The sequence below is a fragment of the Otolemur garnettii genome, unplaced genomic scaffold (assembly GCF_000181295.1).
Source record: "Otolemur garnettii isolate 467f Iridium unplaced genomic scaffold, OtoGar3 scaffold00001, whole genome shotgun sequence".
Taxonomy (NCBI): Eukaryota; Metazoa; Chordata; class Mammalia; order Primates; family Galagidae; genus Otolemur; species Otolemur garnettii.
In genome coordinates, this window is record NW_003852396.1 from 18,177,334 (window position 1) to 18,200,701 (window position 23,368).

The window sequence follows — 23,368 nt, forward strand, 5'->3', positions numbered from 1 at the left end:
GTTAGGTCTTCTTGTACCTGTGAAGGAGTTGCCAGAATTCAGTGATGAAAGGGATCAGATGAAATAGACAACAGTTGAATAGATTAGGTAAAGAAATATCATAAGACCAGTATGTCTGCTTTGGCTGCAAAGTGGAACTACCTTGGGGGCTTTAGAAAAGATTGATTTCTGAGCCATAACTCAAAGAGTCTGCTTTGGTTTGGTTTTGTGTTTTGAAGTCCAGAGGTATTTTTTTTTTCTATTATGCCATGAATTCATAGGGAATAGGTTCCAGCAGCCCCTTTACAATGGCTATCATGAAGCGTCTGCTTTGGTTTGGTTTTGTGTTTTAAAGTCCAGAAGTATTTTTTTTTTTTTTCTATTATGCCATGAATTCATAGGGAATAGGTTCCAGCAGCCCCTTTACAATGGCTATCATGAAGCGTCCTTCTCTGGGTGCAGTAGGCTGTCACTTCAGCCGTACCCGGAACCTTTTCTCTCTGACTTTCTTCTACTGATCACTTTTCTTCACATAGTACAGGAAGCTATCTCAACTCTTAAAGTGCTTGATATCCTCTATAGTGCACATTAATTCTCTTGGCAAGACCTTAACTTGTTTCTTTACAACAATGTCAACAGCATCATGGGTAACACTGGAGACTCTTCTGGTTTTGCTATGGTAACACCTGCGGGGCATAGTTTTTCCTTGATGTCTACAATATCACTTTTCCTGCAGATTCAAATATATGTGGCTAAAGGAATATCTCCATGTTTTCAAGCCCTAGAGAACGTATATTAGGTGCCTCTCCTCTTTCCTTCATGTTTGTCATTTTGGCAAATTAGTGGAAGATGATGGTTCCTGCTGAAAGGCAGAGGTACCAGGGGTTTTTTGTTTATTTGTTTGTTTTTAAATTACCCAAGTTATTCTAATGTGAAAGCAAGATTTAGTACGGATTTAAATATGCTTCAATATTTTTCACCTACATCAGAATAACGGATGAATTAGGCACCATTTCCTTACAGCATCATCTTTGGCCTTCAGGATGGTTCTCTTACAGAATTCCCTTCAATCTCCGTTTTCTCCAACTTGTTTTTGGGCAAGGCTATGTTTATTTCAATTATCTATCCAGAGTTGTTTTCTCTACAAGCTTAGACTAGAAACATAATTTTAAATGTATAACTTGTAGGGACAGAAAAAGTCTGAATTTGGAATTAAAGAATCTATACTCTATACCTGGGACCTACAAGTACTAGTTCGTTTTTTTCTGAGCCAGAGACGTAGCCCTTCCATGCTGCAGTAAAGTGAGAATTTCAATGGGAATTCTTGCTCTGGAAGCAGCATGGCCCAGAACAAATTGTGCCCTCTGAATTTAGACACATTACTTCCTAAACCTTAGATTAACCAGTCACTTTGCAACTTGCTTAATTGGTCACTTTGCAACTTTGGACACCCTACTATAACTTTGGAGCTCTGGTTCCATCATTTATGAACATGTGGAAGTGTATTGCGGTTTCATGAATCTTGAAGGAAGAATACGTTATGTATTGATCAAGCCTTAATTTTTGTTTTTGTCACTGTTATTATTGAAGACTCATTTATAATGAGCCTTCTGGCTCTAGAATTAGATCAATCTATTTCCATCCTAGGTATCTTTCACAAGTGAAGGTCCATTAAACTTGAGCACATCTATATATTCTGTCCTATTTTCGTCAAATGCTTCACTTATTTTAAAACTGGCTATCATCCAATAAACTGACTTTATGAGTAATTATTCACCATCCACAGTTTGAAAAAACCAGTTAAGTTCCCACAAAACACATTCACTACTAATTCCCCTACTCTTTCAAAAGGAAAAGATAATCTCTGTTCAAGTAATGTTGGAAAAGATTTTATAATATATTTTTTTCTTAGAGATTTACATGCAATAATGTGATAGGCTTTAAAAATCCATCTGGTCACTCCTACCATTACTCCCACTCCCATAGATACAGATATTCATTTGAACCTTAGGTTTCTTCTCACAATATACCTTTCTATATCATCACACTTAGTGATTTAACATCCACATGGATACACTATTCAGTACTCGGGGCCCTTAGTTTCTAGACCTCATAAGTAAGATTTTCCTTAGACATCCACTCCTTATAACACGTAGATATATCATCACAAGTTTACCTATTCTGAAATCTTGACTCCAAGCATACTAATCTTCTACTGCTACATTACAGTAGAACCTCTGTAACTTGAACTCTCAAGGGACTGTAACAAGCTGCTCAATATAGGTATTCAACATATGGGGTGAGGTCTACTGTAGACTGACACATACCTGTGGTACATGTCTGGTCTATGAAAATCAGGTCAACTTAAGGAGGTGTCAATGTAGGGAGGTGGTCAGCTTTGGAGGTTCTACTGTATTATATATCTTTTCACATTATTTTTCAAGTACTCTTATTGCCACAATTCATTGATTGCATAAAAATTTTCAACCCATTGAAGTGGACTCTCACCATTCATCTATATACTCCTGAATTCATTCTTCTTGTCCTGCTGAGATGTCATCATCCACCACTTTTGTAACTTCCTTCACTGTTAGCTAGTAGCTTTTCCTCATATTTCATCAATTAAATGAAAAATAAAGCTATCACATTCAAAGTCCTGCATCTTTTCTCACCAGCCTCAGTTCCCTTGCTTTTCAGCCTGCTTTCTTCTCCCCTTCCATTACATTGAAAGAGATTTCCTTCCTCTATTCTTGGTTCTGTCTACTTGGTCCTTGTGCTTCTGATAACTGCACCTCTTGCCTTCTCAAAAATTTTGTTTCATTTTTTAATATGTAATTTTATAACTTTAGCCATGTCATATAAATATGTTGAGACAGAGTCTCACTGTGTCACCCTGGGTAGAGTACCGTGACATCAGAGCTCACAGCAACCTTAAATTCTTGGGCTTGACCAGATGGATTTTTAAAATCTATCACCGCTTGCCTCAGCCTCACGAACAGCTGAGACTGCAGATGTGCCGCTGTGCCTGGCTAGTTTTTCCATTTTTAGTAGAGACAAATCTTGTTGTTGCTCAGGCTGGTTGCAAAATCCTGAACTCAAGCAGTCCACTTGCCTCAATCTCTCATAGTAGTAGGATTATAGGCAAGAACCACCAAGCCTGGCCTAAAATAATTTTTAAAGTGAAGGTAAACTGCCTCACAATATGAAATAAGCTCTTGCTCTCAGAGCCTTTTGAATTGTTGCACACAGTCAAACATTAGGGGCTCCACCTCACTGTTCTTTTCATCTCTTGGAAGGGCCTCTAGAACTCATTACCAAAGCTCCATCAAAGCAAGTCCTCACATTTTCTTTTGGTTTTAGTTTTTCACGGCTTACTGAGACTATTCTTGTGCTTCATGTACCAAATTTGTTTTTTAATCTCTAAATTTCTTGGGATTATGGAAAGACTTCATGTTTACAAAGATTTTCTCTCGTTTTTGAGTGTCAGAGTCAGACATCCCTCTATCAGCAAGAGAAAGTGTTCTTTAAAAGAATTTTATTATGGAAATTTTCAAAAATACCCCCAAATGGAGAAAATGAAATAATCAACCCTTGCTTTTATTGTTGTTTTATTTCTTCACCGCTTGCACCTGTTTGAATATATGTGAATAATTTAAATTGTATCATTTTGCCAAAATAAAACTCAGCATATTTTTCTAAAAGATAATCATTATTATTATATTTTTTTTTTTTTGAGACCGAGCCTCAAGCTGTCCCCCTGGGTAGAGTGCCATGGCATTACAGCTCACAGCAACCTCCAACTCCTGGGCTCAAGTGAGTCTCCTGCCTCTGCCTCCCAAGTAGCTGGGACCACAGGCACCCACCACAACGCCCGGCTATTTTTTGGTTGCAGCCGTCATTGTTGTTTGGCGGGTCCGGGCTGGGGATTCGAACCCGCCACCTTAGGTGTATGTGGCTGGCGCCTTAGCCGGTTGAGCTATAGGCGCTGAGCCGATAATCATTATTTTAATATAAGCAAAATATATTTATTAAAGTAAGCAGAATTAAAAATGAGTCATGAATATAATCTGATGTTTAGTTCTTGTTTAGTATTTCTCAAATGCCTTTAAATGTCTTTTATAGAGCTTCTTTGTTCTAATTATGATCTAACCAAGGCCCATATTGTCTATGGTTAAAGTAACTTTAAATAACTCTATCAATTTCCCCTCCCTTTCTATCCTGTTCATGTTAAAGAATCTAGACCACAAGTACTGAAGAATCTACCACATTGAAGATTTGGCTAGCACTATTCTTATGGTTTAATTTAATGTGTTTCATTTATACCTCCCCTCTTTCCTAATTATGGGTAGAGGCCTGATTACATTGGAAGGTTTTTGCTTGTTTGTTTGTTTTGTTTTTCTCAATGGCAAGAAAGCTTCATGGGTGGTGCTAGGTACTTCTTATTGAAGGCACCTGATGTCTTATTTCTGATTTTGACTGATGTTATAGTTGATAATTAGATTCAGATGGAATGGTGTCAGCCTAATCCATCCATTATAAAGTTCAAAATCAAGGTTTTAGAGATAGTTTTTCTCTATTTACACTAAATGACTGCTGCCCTAATCATTCACGGCTCCCAGGGCCATATCATCTAGCTAGCATTCCTTTTGAAAAGCATCTGCACTTCATAAATAACATGAATAGGCTCGGCACCTGTGGCTCAAGCGGCTAAGGTACCAGCCACGTACACCTGAGCTGGCGGATTCGAATCCAGCCTGGCCCGCCAAACAACAATGACGGCTGCAACTGAAAAACAGCTGGGCGTTGTGGCAGGTGCCTGTGGTCCCAGCTACTTGGGAGGCTGAGGCAGGAGACTCGCTCGAGCCCAGGAGTTGGAGGTAGTTGTGAGCTGTGATGCCACGGCACTCTACCCAGGGGGACAGATTGAGGCTCTGTCTCAAAAAAAAATAATGATAATAAATAAAAATAAATAACACAAATACTTGAGACTGGAAGAGTGCATACATCCTTTCATGTCACTGACCTCATTGACCTCAGTTTTCAAAGACATTTTGGACTCTAGCATTTGAAGAACCCAGTTGGAAAAAAGTGGAGTATTTTTTGAGAGCCCTATTAATTTTTTAGCAGGCAAAAAGATGTTTGTCTAATAATAGTAGTAGTCATAAGAAAAAGGAATGCAAGCACTTCCCCTATTGTTACTTCCCATTATAATTAATGCTTACTTATCTTTCTCCCTGGTTAGACTCGAAAGCTCCATAAACGTGAGGGATTCATTTGTCATTATCAGCACTGAATCCTCAATGCCCCTGCAGGGCCTAGTGCGTGATACATAGTCTTTCAGAACTCTTAGGAAAGTGATGGATTTTATATAGTAATATTAAGGCTCAGTCCTCAGTTCAAGTGAGAATATATAATCTCAAAATCAAAAAGTAATCCGGAGGCCATCGGGTTGACACATACTGCTTTCTGTGGCAAAAACACATGGTCCTTCAGCGTTTCCCCTCCGAGTTGCCACACACTCCATCTATGGACAGTGCTAATTGTTAGAAATGGCTTCCTTAAATTGAACCGTATTTGGATGATTTTGTGCCATTTCTTCTTTTGTGATTTTATTTCTAGTTCAAGAAACTATATTAATTTTTATCAGCCAATCTGAGAAAAGCCTGAGATAATTTCAGGAAGAATTGAAATAGGAATAACTTGTGAAATCGTTTCTATCTTTAGTTGAGAGCATAATAGTGTTTCTTCTTTCCAAAATCTGTCCGTGCAGACCCGGGAAGTTCCCAGTGCCTGTGTGGGTCTCTCACTGGATTGGGCACAGTGAGGTTCAGGTGCTTGCTTGCCTGTTTCATTTCAATAAGCAATAGGAAGTTCTTTAAAAATAAAAAAATAAAATAGACAGCTTTACCACTTCAAGAGTTAGCTCTGACAATGGCTACACGTATTTTGTAAAGTTACTATTGTCAACATCTCAAATTGAAACCCAGAAATAGAACTCTCTCTGTTATAATTGTACATTCAAGATAGGTATGAGACACCCAAAATAAATCTAAATTAGTATCATTTTACATCTCCATGTTACAAAGTGATAGTGTGATATTTTTTTCAATGACCTATATTTTGTGATCTACTTTTTGCGTAAAGAGTCCACGGCATGATCCCAAAGAACTTCTATAGCAGCAGTTGATTTAAATGCTGAGTTTACACTTTGGAAACATGCCCCAGAGTCCTCAGGTAGGAGGTTTTCTTTAAACCATTAAAGAGAAAGAGCACGTGATGTTTCATGCTCTGTTACTAAATAATTCCCTCTGCCTTGTTGTATCCATGGAAACCTGCAGTGGTCTCATAATTGCAGCAGGCTCCAAATTGGTCTCTCTTTACCTCTAGTTGCAGATCTCTTTACCTGTAGTCTCTCACATTGCTGTCAGATTGATTTTTCTGTAAGACAAATATAGCATGTCATTCCTTCTTTTATACCTCATAAATCCCAAACTCGTTGCTGTTCATGTCACTGAAAGCTCTTATATATACGTGGCCTACTGTAATTTTTCAGCTTCATGTTCTATCAACCCAATTCATATTCCAGCCATAATTTTCTATGTATTGCTGTCCCGTTCTTTCATATTCTTTACTCACGCTTTCTTCCATCTGTTATATTTTTCTTTTCTTGCCAATTATCCACTTGCTTTATAAAATAAAAAAATTAAATTTCACTTGTTAGGTGAGGTCTTTGCTGGCATTCCAAATGGAGTAGTTGCCTTTTTTCTGTGCCCCCTTAATACAGAGACGAGACACATAAAGATGCTTAGTAAACGCTGAAGCGTGAATAAATGTTCCTTTAGAATGTCAGTGAATGTTTTCTTGCCTTATTTTGGATGCTGTGAGGTTATCAATAAAAAAGAGAGCCCTGAGTAAAGAAAGCCCACCCACAAGTGAACTCTACATTTCTCACTGGGCTGAAGAAATCGAATCATTGCTCTTCCTGACATCTCTAAATTCTCCTATCTCTTCTTTCATTCATTCTGAAAATTTGACTAAGATACAAAGATATTCTCTCAACTACTCTTTCCCTTGTCTGAGCTACATTATTACTTGCACTCCCATTATTATCTATTTAATAATTTCTTGAAAGGAAAATAGTGTATCAGCATTTCATAGGAAAGAGAATAGGTACTAGTGTTTTGAAGTCAAATAAATTTAGAAAGTAGTGCATTAGGCAATGTTAGACAGGTTTTTTGTTGAATGAATGCTCAGTCTTCAATATGCTAATGCCACCAAACACCAGGACATGTTTCCTAATGAAATTGGATATAGGAAAAAATCACAAGAGACTGGCATCCCGCTGGTCTGCGGTGTGTTTCCTTTTACTTTCTCACAGCTCATATTTAACTTCTTGTGCTCCGGCTTGTGCTTCCATCATGTACCTTAAACTGACTCGCAAAGGTCACTGTAACTCACTGAACCCTTAAGTCAGTGATTCTGGTCTTGATTATACTTTGGAAACATCTGGAGAGTTTTAAAATTATTGCTGCCCAGTTCCTAGCTCCCAGATATTTTGCTGGATGCAACCTGTTTGCTAAGATTTGTAAATTCTTCCCAGGTAATTCTAAGTACAGCCAAAGTTGAGAGCTGTGGACCATTGCCTTAAGATTTTACTTCATTCTGTAATTCATCCTAAGTGTTATGGATAGATAAATAAATAAATAAGTTATAGTCTTTTCCCTGATCAATTTTATAGTAGAAAGAGAATATGCCACACTGGTATAAACTGTGGCAATGTTTATAGTGAAAATGTCAATACATAAGTGAGGTGAAGGCTATGTTAACCAGTTTGAGGTAAGCATTCCAAATTGTATATAAAATCAGCACATTGTACCACATACAAGCATTAATGCATACAGTTATGATTTAATAAAAAAGTAATAATAAAAGAAAATATGGGTATGGAGGAATGCAAACAAAATCATAGTCAGTTCCACCCAGGAAATTAGAATGGTAAGAGTAGTTTTATACAGATTCTATCGTGAGATAGGCCCATTTATCAGGCAGGCTAGAGTGCTATTTGGGGAAGGACATCTGGGGGTGGTCAGCATGACAAAGGCATAGGGTATAAGAAGATGGTTGTTAGGTAATGCAGCAATACATCAGAACTGCTAATAGGAGAAAGGGGGAGGGGATGAAGGATAACACTGGAGATACGGGCAGGGCCTCCAGACTGGAGTTTTGTATGACACTGGAGTCTATTGTGAGAGGAATGAGGAATGATTGCAGTATTGACTCACAGAGATACATGATTCAGTTTGCATCTTTGATTAGTCACATTACTTTCTTCCCAATTTGTATATCTTAGGTGCCCCATCATGTCTTATCTCTGTGCCCCATCATAGGCTTTACATTTCTGTTATTATCTGGTTAATTGATGATGGTGTGCTCTGTGAGAGGCAAACGTCTGCGTTGTATACTGCTGTACAGTCCTGGGATATGCCGGATGAAGGCTCAGTATTTGATGAGTGAATGTACGACCCCCATGCTGGTAATGAACAGCTTCATCTGTCAGGGTATAGCACTTTGTCAGTAGCTTAAATCACAGTTTGGAATTAATTAGATTTTTCTTTCCTATTTTGCCCCCTCTACACGATAAATTCCCACCCTGAGAAAATTGATGACAAATATTAATTAGATGTGGTTTCAAATTTTGTTATTCTAGATACTGTCAAATGAATTAATAATTGTGTGTTTACAGAGTTTATGACTTTTCAACTCTAAATCATGAAGGTCTGTGCTTTTAGGAATTTTAAAAGTTCAAGACACATTTCTAATCTCTGAGCTTATCCAATTGGGATAAAATTACAAAGCATAAATGACAGTTTAAGAAGACACAGAAAAATATGCTAAATATCCCAAGATTTTGGAGAAGAATGGGGTCTCTTAGGGCTTCCTGGGCAGCAATAATTGAGGCAAATTTTCTGCCATTACCACATTTAGACAGTAATTCAGAAGCTGATCCCCACTGGACACTGTTCATTACACACTAATTACTATTTGGCCTGCCGTGATTGTTGTGTGTGACGGGACGTGTAAATGCAAACCTAGATGCTGACCATTGCCTTCTAACAGGGAGGAAATTGACAGATTGTACAGTGGACGTGTCACTTTCTTTCCTGTTTTCTCAGTTACTATTTAAAAGTGATCATTGTAAAGTGCATGTCCATCCTGGGTAGAACGTTGACTCTATAACACACATGATGGAGGGGGTGATATGCCCCAGCTAGAAAAGACTGCAATATTCGCCTTATATGTACATAGAGAAGTGTGGGGAACACCTCAAGTGGAATAAATTCCATCTTGGCAGTTTATTTCCATGTACATTTACTCATTTCTACAGTTGCCAAATAAACATTATGGAGCTCTTGTTTTGGACAAAACCCCGTGCCCTGGCCGGAGGGTAGAGAGATGCTCAAGATGTGCTAGCATTCCTCAAAACTTTCAGCACCTGGAGGAATAGATCAGTATCTAATTATAGAACAATTTCATGCATGTTATAACAGAAGAATGTGTAATTGATAAGAAACTCAGTGTACAAATCATGTATCATATATTTTTAAAAATTTTAATTTCTGAGTTTTAGGTCTCAATGCTCTTTAAGAGAATTCTAGATTTCTAGCTCTTCTAAGAGATTTGTTATCCTCCTCTCACCCTCAGTACTTTGAAAGGTTTAGGAGATTTTCACAGTACTTTTTTCTCTGATTGTTGGGCAACATTGTACATAGATTTCCATGAAGACGGTTGTACATTGCTTGAACCTCCATCGTCTCTTTTGGTTCCATGCCGTCCTGCTCCTCTGACACACAGGGGGCATAGAAATGAGTAGTGAAGCTGAGGAGTTCAGTCTCTGGATGTTAGCTGCTCCACAGGTATTTCCCAAATATTTCTTTAAATTTGCCATCTCTCCACACTACAAAACCTCTATTTCCTTCTTGAGCTCCCGCATTCTCCCCTACCCAATTCTCAGATTCTCAAAGCCACTCTCCCTTTCTTCTCTACCTTCTACCCATCTCCCTTCCTTCTCCACAGTCAGGACGCCTAGGGTCGTGCTTTCAAGCAGCTTTAGAATCCATAACTATGGGTCGATTCTGCTTTCAGCCTTGTCAAAATCCAGAGGCAAGAAATAAAATACAGCTACCTGTCCGGAATTATGAAGAAGGTAAAAAAAAAAAATTACTAGTGGAAACAAAATATTCTAATTATCCTGCCACCACTGTAGGAAACACTTGGAATACATATGCATGAATGCCTCATCCTCATGAGCAAATGAAGTGCTTAGGAAGGGATAAATGGGTTGGGCTTTGAAGGGTTATTAGGAGTCACTAGAGGGTTATACTAGGTAGATGAAACAACATGGACAGAGTGAGAGAATTGCATCCTCTTACTCTGTGTATCCCCAGCGTCTGAAACATAGTAGGTGCTCAATAAATGTTTGTTCAATGGAGGAGTGGCATATTGTGAGGCATATTCAAGTCAATCATTTTGGTGAGCCTAGACCAATGTGTGCATGAAGAATGAGGGAAAAGGATGCTGGAATTAAGAGCTCCACACAGCAGCCTCACTGTGCAGGACATCTGAAGATGTTTGGACTTTATTTTGTAAGCAGTTGGGAGATATGTGGGTTAAACAGAGGGTGATACTATCAGAAGAGCAAGTGCATTGGAGAGGGGAGTAACTGAGAGCCAAATCCAGTTATAACCACCAGGGTACAAGTAAGCTGTAAGAAGGGTATAAAGAAGTGGGGCTCCTGTTTGAGCCTGCAGCCTTCTGATTTCTTTATTAAGCACCAAGTGAGCCATGAAAAGTTTCATCTTTCTCTGCTGCACCCATTTTAATAGACAGAAGGACAAAGGGAAGGCGGGAGGGTGACTGGCAAGTTCCCACCTCAGGTGCACAGGGTGAGGGTATTCTGGGTGAAGGGCACAACTATAACTTTAACTTTACCTTAGAAACAAAACCAGTGTAGCCTAAACACTAAACATTCTACCTTCATGTTAATCTGAAGCTAAAAAAACAAAAAAACAAAAAAGGACTTGTTCTGTCAAATTTGGATTCAGTGAAGGGCTGCACTTGAGGACCCAGAAGGCCACATTTCTTACCCTGAAACCTGGGAATAAGTCTGCCCACTCAGTCAAGTTGAAACCTTAAAGAAAGTCAGCTGTCAGATGTGCTGGGGCCATTTAAATGCCAGAACTACATTTTTAAAGACCAGGAAGACACATCTAAATACTGTCTAGAATCAAGATATAATTTTGTTTGTAAAAATAAAAATCATGAGAGAAAAGTCACCTGTGTAATCAGCTGAACAAAGCATGATGTTTGATTTGCTGTTTTAATAATAAATAAACAATAAACTTATTAAAATGTACTCACACTCCCCTTAGACTTCATGACTTATACATTGTTAAACGTCTTGCATGGAGGATTCTTACAGGATAAGTGAAATGATGTGTTCATATAAATGTTGGCTCAGGGATCGGGGGGATGTGTAACAGAGGCACCAGGGTATAATGATGGAGTGAGAGAAGCGTTGAGTATCTTCTTTTCATTAGAGTTTCTCCCATAAAATTAGCTACAAGGGAGAGAATTAACATAATCAGTGACAGAAACACTCAGATCCTTTCTCAATTAAGAGCAGAACACATAAGCCAAAGAAAATAAATTCAGGATTTTCTGTCTCTGTAATTCAACTTCCTTCTGCCACATTCTTATCATCATAGCTGAAAGGGATTTATTTTTTCTCCAAGTTGAACAGACAAAAACCTATCACCTGGATACGTACTTCTAGCAGTGTGGCAGAAAAAAGGTGACCTAAACTAGTCCAGGGAGCCGTGAGCAGTAAAATGTTAGGAGGTCAAAGTTACCTTGAAAAAAATGATTCAAGTGTCTTTGCAAAAAAACAACTGGTTTTTATCATTTTACTGATAAACCTTGAAATGCCATGGAAGTGGAGAAGTAGATGTGAGATTCCTGGATTAATCTGGAAGTAATCAGATTTGAAGTCTTTGTATCCTTTAGGGGGATGGGGGAGGACAGGGAGGAATTGGTTAAGATAGTAATAAACTTTACATTGCATTAAATTATGGATGCATGACAGAATGTAAGAAATAACCATTAAAATCAGAAATATTGTATAAATGTCAAACTAGTAGAAGAATAAAATGTAATAAACAAATAAATATTATAATCAATGAAAAAGTCAATCAAGACGCGGAGCTCATGGAAGCAAAGACTCTTGGGATTGCAACTCCCAGAAAACCTGTCTTATGTGTCAGTGCAAGAAAAATTAAGGACAACGCAGCTGATTGGCATGATTTAATCATGAAATGGGAAACTCTCAATGATGCAGGCTTTACTACTGCAGGTAATATTGCCAACCTGAAAGTCAGTTTATTAAGTAAAGACAAGGTACAATTGGAGAGCAGCAGCCCAGCTTCCACTGAAAAAGAAGAGCCGTATCCAGAATATACGGAAGAACTGGAGACACTGTGTGAAGACTTACAGGCCACCTTGAATGCTTTGACCAAAATACAGGCGAAAATGGAAAAGCTGTCTTCAACTACCGAGGGAATACGTGAACTAGAAAATTACCATGATGGGGAGGAGACTAAACGGCCCCTTCTGCTTCACACATGGCCTCCAACCCATCTCTATGAGGTTTCCTGAAAGCTTTCTGACATGCACAGGAAGGAGCTGCTCCTGAAGCAAACTGTGGTCGAAGAGCTTGCACACGCCTCAGCCCACGACCTCACCCTGAGCTACTTGTCAATGTGGCTGTGCCAGCCCTACGTGGAGAGTGACAGCAAGCTGCACCTGGAAAGCATGCCACTGGAAACGGGGCACCGAGCACTGTGCCCTCCCTGAACAGCCTGGTGTGTGAGCAGCCTTCACCCTCAGGGCCTCGGTGTCTTCCCCGTCTGCCCTGGCGGACACTTTCCTGTGTAGGACCTAGTGCTATAAGTCGCTATCTGACAGCCTCCGACTGTCTTAGGACCTTAGCATATCTCGAGCCCCTCTGGCCTCTCCAGTCCTCCTCACAGTATCTTGGCCACTTCCAGCTGGCGCTCCTTGCCAGTCAGCCTCGTCTGCGTCTGTGGCGACTCTGTCCCTCACGAGTGAGTGAAATAAATGAGCTCCTGAACAGAAGGAAAAAAAAAAAGTCAATAAAGAAGCAAAAAAAGCATGATGGAAACAAAAATAACAAAAAAGATCACTTCAAATGTAACAAGAATCACGTAAGTATAAATACATTAAACATGCCGGTAAAAAGGCAAGAAGTGGCATTTAAGTTATTTTAAAAATCCACTTAATATGCCATTTAGTGAGACACTTAAAATACAAGGACACAGAACATTTGAAAGTGAACAAATATGTAGGCAAATGTTCAATGAAAGAAAGCTGAGTTAACTTATAAGTATCTGATGAAATTGACTTTCAGACAAAATTGACTATTAGAGTTAAGGAAGTGTATTTTATAAAAAAATTCTAAATTTGTGTAGGCTTAATAAAATATGTACATAAAGAATAACACTCTAGGCTCAGCGCCTGTGGCTCAAGCAGCTAAGGCGCCAGCCACATACACCTGAGCTGGCGGGTTTGAATCCAGCCTGGGCCGGCCAGACAACAATGATGACTACAACCAAAAAATAGCTGGGTGTTGTGGTGGGTAGTCCCAGCTACTTGGGAGGTGGAAGCAGGAGACTCGCTTGTACCCAGGAGTTAGAGGTTGCTGTGAGCTGTGATGCCATGGCACTCTACCGAGGGTGATAGCTTGAGGCTCTGTCTCAAAAAAAAAAAAGAATAACACTCAATAGAAAGAAATTAATATGTCCATCATCATAATGAAATATAATAAGATACCTTTTAATTATTATCAAAAGGTCAAAAATTGGTAAAGTTATAGAAGATTTAATAATATATTATCATCTGTAGTTGTATGGTGGGCCATCTCACAACAGCAACAAAACAAGTTACATAAGAGTGAATCAAAATACATATATGCAAAAACCTTTACAGAAAAAATGTATATAAACTCTTATGGAAATTTAGTAAAGACAACTTAGATAGAATAGCATGCCATTTACTATAATGAAGATATCATTTCTCTTGAACTATAGATTCAATGTAATTCTTATAAAAATCTCAACAGGGTATTCTGAGGAGCTTAACAATATGGTTAAAATATACACAAAAAAAGTAAAGTGGAATAGCCATGATACTCCCAAGAAGGGTTAGGTGAGGTACTTGGCCAATCAGACATCAATTATTCTACAAAATTATAAGGCTTACAGTGTGATTTTAGAGTTAGATATGTCTATTGACTAATTTAACAAACAAAAAGATCTTAAAACGGAAGGTAAGAGCATTATTTTTAGAGTCAAGTTACTAACTTATCCCTGCCTCAATTATTTTTATTATCTAAAAAAGGAATAAAAATAGTAGTACAAAACAGCATGATAATGATAATAATAATACCTACTGCATAATATTATTAGGAGGACTTAATGAGTTAATTATAAATCACATAAAGGAATACTGGTACATGGTACATGGTATATGAACATGGTATATAACAGAAATATCAGATATCATGGCAGAACATTGAAATAAAGAAAGGGCATTTAATAAACAGTACAGGAACAATTGTGTATAATATGAAAATTATATCTAACTCACATCATACATAAAAATCACAAATGTTGATTAAATGTATAGAGGAAAAAGGAAAAATTCTAAACATTTTAGAAGAAAATATAATAATAATTAATACTATGTCATTGACAAGTATTTCCTGAAGAAAATACAAACCCATATATAGAAAGAATGTTGAACTCAATCAACTACATTAAAGAAATTCCAGTGATCAAAAGATAGCACGTGTATCTTATTTCAGAATGGAAAGCTTCAAAATGAGAAATAGCATCTACAGCACAAATAACCGACAAGGACTTTTGTCAAGAAGATACCAAATCTTATCAAGAGCGTATGAAGAACTCTTGGATATCAAAAAAAAAAAAAAAATAAGAACAAGCAAAAAAGGGTCATCATCACTAAACTTTTCAGACAGGCAGTTAAAAAATAGGGAAAAAGCATATAATAGAACGAGACACCAAATCTCACACATAACAAAGGGATCCAAGTTAAGACAAATACCATTTTATGCCCAAAGCATCAAACTAAGAAGTGTGATGCTACCACAGGCTATTGAGGTGGTTTTTTTTTTACTCCGGGTAGGGACAGCCATTCTGGAATATAAATTGACATTATTTTATAAAGCTGAACATTATGGCCTAGCAGTTCTTTTAGTTATATGCCCTAGAGAAACTCTTGTAAATTGCTTATAACTGCTTTGCTCCCAAGAGGGAAAACTAAACAAAACCAAGAAGTAATAGAAATGTATGTAAACAGAGTAGGTATATAACTTATGAAATATTCATATAATGGAAAACTTACAGCACTAAAATCAGCAAACATGGATGACTCTGAAACATAACACTGAGAGAAAAGACAAGTCATGGTATAACCTCTGTGTGGTGCTCAAAAATAAGCAAACTGGACAGTATGTTTGGGGTGGATTTGTACAGAAGTGCTGGAGCCATAAAATGAAAAAGGAGTGCTACAAATTTAGGAGAGTTGATAGCACAGAAAGGGTACAGAAATGCAAGATTGGATCAGAGTCCATACAAATTTATTTATCCTTCTAGTTTTAAGTTGATATTAATTTTATCACTATGCTTCCAAACCTCCCTTTACATTACTTATACAGCACACCTCAGACTTCACGTGGTCACAGACATTAAGCTACATAACTTTAGGGCACATTAAGGTATAAGGCTTTTCTTTTCAACTTAACCTTAAGACAAAGATGGACCTGTAAGGATTCTTCTGTTCTTTGCACTGGAGTCGCCTGAAGGTAGACTTGAGTTTTACTTTGAGGAGATGACAGACGTGAAATGCAGCTCATCCGAATAAAACAGTTGTTCGTAGTGACATATCTTCTGCATCTGTGATAGCAGATGCTTTTAAAAGCAACAAGGAGAGGGAGCAGGAGTGGGTGGAATTAGAAGCAAATGCTTATTCATATGATGCCGTGCGAAGCAGATCGCCTATGCTCTTTTCAGATACACTTAAGAACAATCTAATCTTAGTGGGAACTGAAATATCTGGGACCGCTGAACTGTCATTGATAGGAGCTGCCACCATTCTGAGTATTACGATGATGAAGTGAAGCGTAAAACCACAAAATCATCATGCTAGAACAGACCTTGAAAGGAAGCTTAAAACACCAGTGCCTTTCTCCTATTGGGATGTAAGCAAAACCATGAAATTAACATTCTTTACTCTTGACAACATCTGATATTAGGCCGTTCCTTTAAGAGAAATGAAACACAAACAGAAGGACCTCTGACCCTTAGCTGAGCGACTTGTAACTGCCCTTGCACGCCTGTCCTAACCCACAGGGATAAATTTTGCATTCAACTAAGCCCACTTTCTGCCATTTAAGACTCTTTCTTTACTTTTTGACCTTACAACACAGAATATTTAGTCACGTAATTTATGAAACAGTCTTTTCTATAGTTGGCAGATTGTAAAAATACCCCTCAGCTTTTAAATGTCATGATTCATTAACAGATATATGGAGTTACAGATGTGTGTGTATGTATATGTATACATATTCCATATATATTACTGGCCTGTAATTTATAGCTACCATATGATTATAATCCATTTTTTTTTTTGAGATAGAGTCTCACTGTGTCACCCCCTTGGTGGAGTGCTGTAGTGTCACAGCTCACAGCAACCTCAAACTCTTGGGCTTAAACAATTCTCTTGCTGTAGCCTCCCAAGTAGCTGGGACTAAAGGCACCCACTACAATGCATGGCTATTTTTTGGTTGCCATTGTCATTGTTGTTTAGCAGGTCCAGGCCGGATTCAAACCCGCCAGCTTCGGTGTATGTGGCCGTAACTCACTGAGCTATGGGCACCGAGCCTGATTTTAGTCCCTTAATTCTATTTATTAGTACTCTAGATAACACTGACTCCTCCAACTTTTTTTATAAACGTCTTTTCCCCTTTCCCTCAGATTAGTATAATTTTGATCCCTATAGTCTAATCACTGATGAATTTAATGAATCTTTCTAAAATATGCTTATCATTACCTCACCTTTTCATTAAAGAGCTTAGCCTAGTTTCCAAGTATTTATTTAGTCAAATTTAGCTTCTCAGCCTGGAGCATACAGCTACACCTAACTTTATCTTGCCAGACTTTTCTTTCTCATCAGACAGACTTGAGTTTGAATCATTGAGTCTTACCACTTTTTCGTATCCCTTCTTTCCAACTGGGTATCAATTACTTCAACTCAGCTTCAGTTTCTTTATTTGCAAACATGAGCACTAACTAAATGTCGATTGTTTTAAAGCTTTACTACTTGAAAAGGTAGCTAAATTACTCTTAAAAATAAGTAATGTATGATTTCTTATAATTCCGTATATATTTGGCATGAGAAACTCTTTAAAATTGGAATAGTAATGCCGATGGTGTATTAAAATCTAGATTTGAAAAGTAGATTAGCATAGTAGTCCCACAGCCAATGCTTTAATCATTTTTTTAAGTTCTTATTCTCTCTTTGTCTCCTTAAAGGGGGAAAAAACTGTAAGATTGTATACTGTGAGATAAAACAGTATCCACACAAACTTCTAGCTCTTTAACTTTACTTTAAGTGTGTGTGTGCATATATATATGTGCTTAATGTTGGAGGAATTCTCATGATAAGAATGACTTATAGGCTCTGTGCCTGTGGCTCACGTGGCTAAGGCACCAGCCACATACACCTAAGGTGGCGGGTTCGAATCCAGCCCGGGCCCACCAAGCAACAATGACGGCTGCAACCAAAAAAAACCAGCCAGGCGTTGTGGCAGGTGCCTGTGTTCCCAGCTACTTGGGAGGCGGAGGCAGGAGACTCGTTTGAGCCCAGGAGTTAGAGGTTACTGTGATTTGTGGTGCCAGAGCATTCTACCCAGAGTGACAGCTTGAGGCTCTGCCTCAAAAAAAAAAAAAAAGAATGACTTATAGAGGAAACAAAGATAGTTTACATGGGGATAAGACTTTACTAAGAAAGGACTGTTTGGGATGGGGAGAATGAGGGAAACAAAAACTGACTCTGACATTTCCAGGGATGGACTATCCCCTGAAAACAATTTACATCATAAAAGAGAAGATTTTAAAATTTAAAAAGACTCTGAAACTTCTCATGTCCTTTGCTAACATGGTACTTCTGTTTGCTAAATATTTGTAAAGGGAAATAAAATGATGGGTTCTACCGTAAGAAAGAGGATGGGAGGGCTTTAAGCACCAATGCTAGTGTCATTCTGGTGAAGAAATAGGGTGGCCGTCTCATCCTTGTCTCAAACGGGTCTTCATTATCTGGGGTTCGTATTTCTGAAAATCCTGATCCTTCTACTAAAAGTCTTATTAGTTGAATACTGACTATTCTGAGTGTTCTTTCCGTGGAGGCTATGTGATGGTAAAAGGAATTTTTTAGACTTTATAATATGTATTTTTCAGGCAGCAGGTAACAACTGAATAAAAAAGAAGCATCTGACCTCTTAGCAGGTAACGGCTAGAGTGAAGTGAAGAAGATGGCTTGTCTTGCGTAGAGAAAGGATGAAATTGCACCCTGAAGACGGTAGTCATTCCAGAGGAACTATAATGTCCAAATAGCTTACTGTTTCTTTCCACATTTCGGTGTTTCAACAGAGATCCTTTTAGCCTTTCAGAATACGAGGAAACAGAGCTGAGTAAGAGCACAGCAGCCGCAGTTTGCCACCTTTTACTCCCAGCCAGGAGGTGTGTCACATTCTTCTAGGTTGACCTCTTGAATGCGCTGCTCACTGGGACCCCAGCACACCGGGCCTGTGAACTGCTTCAGTACAGTCTTGTTTAAATGTTTCCACCAAAGGACCAAAGACAGAGGAGAGTGAACACATGTCTCCTGAGTTCTGTGCATGACAGGTCGTGTAGTACCATCCGAGACCGCAGTAAAGCTAGAGAGCTGGAGGCTTGTGTGGATACTGGTTTATCTTACAATGCCAGGAAATTCCACAGTCCAAGCCTTGCATTGTTCATATTTCTGTTTTGTACTTATATACATATTTTTCTCCATATATTTATACTTATAGTCCATAAAAATGTTTATGGTTTGCTGAAAACCCCAGCATATTACTGGGGTTATTACACCATTTATATACTGCAGAGAAGAACGTGCACTTTTTCACAGATTACTGAGGCTCTCAGAGGCTCATGCTATTTCTTCGTAACTCTAGCTCCTTTTCTCCCCAAGTTCTAGAACTCTGCCACCAAGACATACACTACAGGACCTCAAACTTCATTTGCACAAATTTTGTTCATCGTCTTTTCCATCCTTCTCTTATTTTTACTCTCATGGTAAGTGGCACCTGCCAGGCACTCACTTGCTCAAGTTAGGAAGTTGGAAACATCCCAGGCATCTCCTTTTCCATCAGCCCCCACATCCTATCGGCACCACGTAAGTCCTGGCAAGTAAGCCTCCGTCTGTTATTCTCCCTCTGGACTATAATTTAGCCTTTTATCATCCTTTGCCTGAATTGTTGTTACAGGCATCATAAGTGGTCTCTCTGCCCCCTTCTCTATTCCTTTAATACTGCCCGAGTCTATGACTGCCCGGGACTTTATCATAAAGTCCCTGGTCCTCAGCATGTCATAACCTTTATGATTGGGCTATTCCTGCATCTTTAGCGTCACATCCACATCCCACAGATTCATCCTGCTAGTCTTCCTGTATTCCTAACATACACAGCAGCCGATACTTCCTCAATCTAATCATTCTTGAGGATGTTTTGGGGCCTTTGCAAATATGTTCTATTCTTGGAATGTCCTTCCTCCCTTTTCTTCTCCATGTGGCTAATTACTACTAGTATTTGATTGTAGTTTTGTAATGAAACTGCTAAGAATCTTTTCTCTCTTAACATAAATCATGGGAGTTATTTAGTTTCTTCTCACAGGAAACTAAATTTTTGGCACTGTGTATTACTGAGGTTTTCAGTGAAATTGCAACTGGTTAAGATTTCCTCAAAAAAGTTTATTTCTCCTTTAATGTATAATTTAAGTAGATTTGTGTCTTTTTAATGGTAATAATTTGTGTCCTTTTAATGGTAATAATTGTTATTTTAAGAGTATATTTCTAAGAATATAATTTAAGTCTCTAGAGAAGACTGATATGCACATTATTTTCAGCAAACAAATGCTGAAAAACAAGATTATTGAGGAAAGTTCCCTTGGACCTTATTTTCATTTCGTTAGATTAGATGTACCTCTTCTGTGCATATAAAATACCACAGGATTACCTACAGTGTAGCAAATTTTCACTGAATTGCAATTGTTCCTTTCTATTCCCCCAGTGGACCAGACTCAGTAGCAAAGGTTGAATCCACATCTGTGTCTCTAGTCCTTAATACAGTATCTGGTAGTTAGTAGTATTTAAATAAAATAGATATTATAAATATTTTCTTAGGATGAATGACTAGATGAATGAATTTATAGTAAACCTATTTAGTAATAATCTTTATGGACACTTTCTGTGAGCTTATTAGTGTAAAGAATATAAATAAAAATTATGGGGATGCTTTTAATACTACCAAAGTTTGGACTATCTGGGTTAAAAAAACAAAATATATATATACATTTTATATTTTATGTATATGCACACAGATGAATAATAATGCAAGGCATATATACAAAGTAGACGGATATGGGTAACAACTATGTCAATGAGAGGAAGCAACTCTAACAGATTTTAATATTGTAGGCATATAGGCATATATACAAGAATGAGGATATACAAATCCATGGAGATTTCCTTTGTAATATTTGCAGAAGTAAACTAATTATTTTTAGTTTATATAAACTGATTGATCAATCAATTACTAATTTAGTCAAAATTTATCAGCTCAACCTGTCCACTCATTACTTGGCCCCTTCCCCATCCTACATAGTCCCTGCTCTCTGCATTTTCACATCTGATGTTGTTCTCTTTACCTGAATTGTCTGTTGGTGTTGTAACAAGACCTTACTGAGTGACTATAATGTGTCAGACTCTGAGCTTGGTGCTTACCTAGACACTTTATTTTAATAACTTACCATCTATCTCTGCCTAAAAAAAATCCTTCAAGACTCAGCATAATTATTACCTCTTCTGTGAAGTATGTCCTGATTCCTAGAGGCAGAGTTAATCAGTTTCACTTCTGTAGGCTTTCAGGACGTTATAAACATATGTTTTCATTAAAATAGAGATGATAAATGTAGTTCATTCATTCACCTAATAAAAAGACAGGTAGGTCGGCAGGCAGATGGATAACTAGATGAAGATAAGAAACATTATGTGCCAGGCACTGATACTACCTTAGTGAACAAAACATACTATTCCTGAACTTGGGAGGTAGACAGTAAATAATAATTATAATAAATAAGTGAATTATTTAACATGAAAGAATGATACAAGCTATTAATAGAAGGATTGAAAAGAATGGGGAGAGGTACTAATAATTTTTAATAGAATGATTGGAATGGGTCTTACTGAGAAACTGACATTGAGATAAAGACATGAAGAAAGGGGAGTGAGCCATGTGGGAAAGTCTTCCCAGGCAGAGGTAACAACCAGTATTGAGGTCCTAGGAATGGAGGGCCTTACTAGTTCCCTGAGATTCTAATTAGTCTAGAGTGGAACCTGGGCGTGGGTGTGTTAAAAAGTTTTACCAGGTGATTATACTGTTTAGCTAGCATTGAGAAATCTATACTGGGTATGAAGTAATGGAAATTGTCTCACATCTCAACAAATCTACAGTGTGTAGGAAGAGGTACATGAATACTGATGCTTGCTACTTACTATGAAAAGTGCCCCCAAGTGACTTGTGCACAGAATCTTGTGGGAGGATTTATTCTACTGTCCCCAGCCTGGAAAATGGAGAACAGTATAAAGCTTCCTGGATGGGTCCATGTTTGAACTGAGTTTGATGAATAGAAGATAACTAGCAAAGAATGGTTGGGGGAGGGGGAGAACTCACAGGAGATGAAACCAGAAATAAGGAAATCACGGACAATTGTGTATGGAGAACCAAGGATCTCAGAATTTTTTTCCTGAGTATATGTAGATGGGACATTGAAGAAGTTTAAGAAGCCAGTGATAAGATCCGTTGGTTCAAATGCTAACTTCAGTGACGGTGATAGAAAACAGATATTAAAGAAACCTTGGCTAGAGTAGGGCAGCCAACAATGAGAGTATCGTAATAGTCCATCGGAGAGCTGATGATGTTCCTAGCCAGGGAAGTTTTATACAGACAGAGTCAGTATAGTGAGGGGAAATCTCAAAGACCAATTGGCAAAGTGTAGTTGAACAAACTTGTGATTGGGTGGCTGGGTGGATGCTCATTGAAGGTGGAAGAATCAGCGATGGGAAGACTCAGACAATGCCGAGATTTCTGATTTGGGTAAGTGTGGGGTGGTGATTCCACTCACTGAGATAGGGAACAGAAAAACAGGAGCACATTGCAAAGAAGAATGGTTGAAACATTTGATGAGTGACTTGCCAAGAGCACACTGAGGTGATGACCTACAGCTGGAAAATATGGAATGATGTGGACTTCTGTATTTTCACTGTGGTACCAGGTATAGAAAGGTATATGCTATCCTGAGTTTTCTTCTAGAGGGATTTATGAGAACTAACATGTTTCTAAAACCATTATAGCCAATACTCAAAGCTCAGGCAAAGATTTTAAGGCTAATAGCTCTTCGGCTTTGAATAAAATATAAAAAGGTAATTGGTAGTGAAATTTCTAACTGAAAATTTAAACATGTAGATAAAACTCTGTATAAAATGGAAGAGACTAAACAAATAAACATTGAGACTAATTTGTTAGTTTAGCATTACTATTTAAGAAATTTAGTTTTTCTTTTACTACTTAAAAGGAATATCAAATTGGCAGAAGAATCTGGGCCCCATAACATTATGTACAAGACATAAACTCTGCAACAGTAACAACAAAGATAGTTTTTTCCTTCTTTCTGAGGAAAAGCAGTTTTAAGAAGGAGACCTGCCTTTTCCCAAATCCTAGTCTTTTCATGTCTCTGTCAGATACTCTATTTCAACAGAAAGAATAGACAAGAAAAGAAAACCAAACCAAACCAACATGGGGGAGCACTGAGTTGTGGAAGAAAGCTGAATGGGGACATACGGAGACAAGAGACATCTGAAGCCCCAGTTCTGTACTGAGTGACTCAAGACAAGATATATCCCTCCCCGGTCCTCATTT

At 38.1% G+C, this 23,368-nt stretch overlaps 1 protein-coding gene and 1 pseudogene across 2 annotated transcripts in view; both read left to right on the forward strand.

Moving 5' to 3' along the window:
- The window catches only part of DLG2 (discs large MAGUK scaffold protein 2), a 2,018,366-nt gene that overhangs the window by 940,487 nt on the left and 1,054,511 nt on the right, over nt 1–23,368 (forward strand). The gene's annotated exons all lie outside the window — the stretch shown is intronic.
- LOC100965869 lies at nt 12,244–12,915 on the forward strand (annotated as a pseudogene).